Source organism: Ornithodoros turicata, chromosome 2 (genome assembly GCF_037126465.1).
Source record: "Ornithodoros turicata isolate Travis chromosome 2, ASM3712646v1, whole genome shotgun sequence".
NCBI classification, from domain to species: Eukaryota; Metazoa; Arthropoda; class Arachnida; order Ixodida; family Argasidae; genus Ornithodoros; species Ornithodoros turicata.
This window is the reverse complement of record NC_088202.1, coordinates 74,089,052-74,091,045: the sequence shown is the minus strand read 5'-3', so window position 1 is coordinate 74,091,045 and position 1,994 is coordinate 74,089,052. Positions and strand designations below refer to the sequence as shown.

Genomic DNA, 1,994 nt, shown 5'->3' with positions numbered 1-1,994 from the left:
AGGAAGCCGCCATAGCAGAGGCTAACCTTTCCCTACTACTTTTTAATATAATAAACATATCCTCCCCCGCCACACACACACCACTATCTCTTGCTTTTACGAAAAGTGTGCTTTGCAGTCTGTATGATAGATGAGACCTGCGCTGGGTATCTGCAACCACGTATAAGACTATGCAGTATAATAATAATACATAATAACAGTATATAATTAGTTATATTATTAATATTAGTTTAACAATAATAGTATATAATAATAAACAACAAATATAACAGAGCATGTGTGGGCTTCATCATTTCACTCAACTAAATGGTTGCTGTGGCTGCAAGACATGAGCTTTATTAAACACAATTGTGTTACAACATTGTGTTTCTTCATGTGTCTTTCAGATAGTACAGCAAAGACAAGTGCTATCTGGTCTTAGAAGCAGGAAGAATGACAGTAACAAACAAACAATAATGTCTTTTTATGTATTTGTCCTTTCTATGAGCTCCAGCCATAGAACATCAGTTCTCTCATGTTCAACAGTTGCCGCTTGCGTAGATCCTGTCGTATGAATGTGTGTATGAGTGAGCGAAAATGGAAGAGTGAAAAGAGGATGAGTGAGAGAGAGTGGCTGGTTTGTCCCTTCAGATGACGCACCCTTGGAAGTCGCTGGAGAGGTCTGCTAGCTTGGCTCAATTGGTAGAGCCCTGGACCGGTAATCCAGAAGATGTGGGTTCGAGTCCTACAGCTGACTAGCCTTTTCAGCGACTTCCATCTTTCATCAATAATGTGATTGCATGACAATAACTTGACCTACAATCACTGATAGAACAGCATAAATGCAGGCAAGCTGGTGGACAAACTGCATGGCAAACAACCCTGAGCAATGGGCAAATGTTGAAGACAACACGAAAAGACTGCATCCTGTCATGTTGGTTTCAGAGTACGTCCATTGATGAGGCCTGATTGCCACAAAGCATGACCTAGAAGATTTGCAGAACAGTCTGCGTAAACTTCTAAAGTACATTTTTTGCGGGTTTCGAAAGATAGTGCAGTACAAAAGCAATTGTCAAAGTTCATCAAGCATCATATTGCTCTGCCCTGAGGGCATAAATAAACAAATCAGAAGGAAGCAGCATAACGAAGCAAAACGAACGGACTGGACCTGCATGCAACTTTTTCATATGGGCATATGATTGCAAGACGTTGCGTAGAAGACCAAATTACAGTAGACTCATTAATTCAAGCCCCAGGTCATTACATATTTTTGTTCAAATTGTCATAAATTACTCCAAATATATGTTGCAGCTCTCATTTTTTGCCTTTCCTCTGAAAAAGTGCTATTATGAGTGGGGACACAAAAAAACAGGCATAAGTTAACGAATGCAACAACACAGGGAAAAGAGGCGCTGACGCCAGGAATCGAACCTGGGTCTTCTGATTTCCGGTCAGATATGCTAACCACTACACCACTCCAGCACGCCGCTTCTCTTGAGCCATTGAGTGCCTCAATTGAGTGATTGAGTGATTTCTGTGCGTTGAGCCTTACATGTTTGTGTCGTCCCTAAGTGTGGTCTGCCTCGGCCAAGTCTCGTTGTTTACGTCGTTAATAAGTTAACAACTGCAGAGATATTCAAAAGAAGCATGTCGATGGTTACTAGCTTAACATGTCAGTCCTCAAAACTAAATGTCTAATGTCAGGTAAAGCCCAAGCAGTAATGGTGCCTTCCTTAGGAGACAGGCATCTGTAGGTGATCATTAAGTTCAAAGGAGGGTGTCTCAAGAGATGGCGTCAGTAACAGGCGGAAGCCATCTTCTGCCCGTAGGAGGGTTTCACAAGGGAAGGAAACATGTTGATTAGGCAAAAATGCCGTTCAGTTAATACGCTTTTCAATACCCTGAAAACTGTGGGCTAAACATGGAGGTGACATGAAGTTTGTGTGAAGTATGCAAAAGTATGAATTATCGTAGCTCGAAGTAATCAGAGAACACCTACATTAAAATGTAGCAGG

At 41.4% G+C, this 1,994-nt stretch overlaps 2 non-coding genes across 2 annotated transcripts; one reads left to right on the top strand and one right to left on the bottom strand.

Annotated features, from left to right (window-relative positions):
• Positions 1 to 663: 663 nt before the first annotated feature.
• Trnat-ggu (transfer RNA threonine (anticodon GGU)) lies at positions 664 to 736 on the top strand. The gene has a single exon. It is a non-coding gene; the product is annotated as a tRNA-Thr (tRNA).
• Positions 737 to 1,389: 653 nt separating this feature from the next.
• Positions 1,390 to 1,461, bottom strand: Trnas-gga (transfer RNA serine (anticodon GGA)). Its single transcript has one exon. It is a non-coding gene; the product is annotated as a tRNA-Ser (tRNA).
• Positions 1,462 to 1,994: the final 533 nt, after the last annotated feature.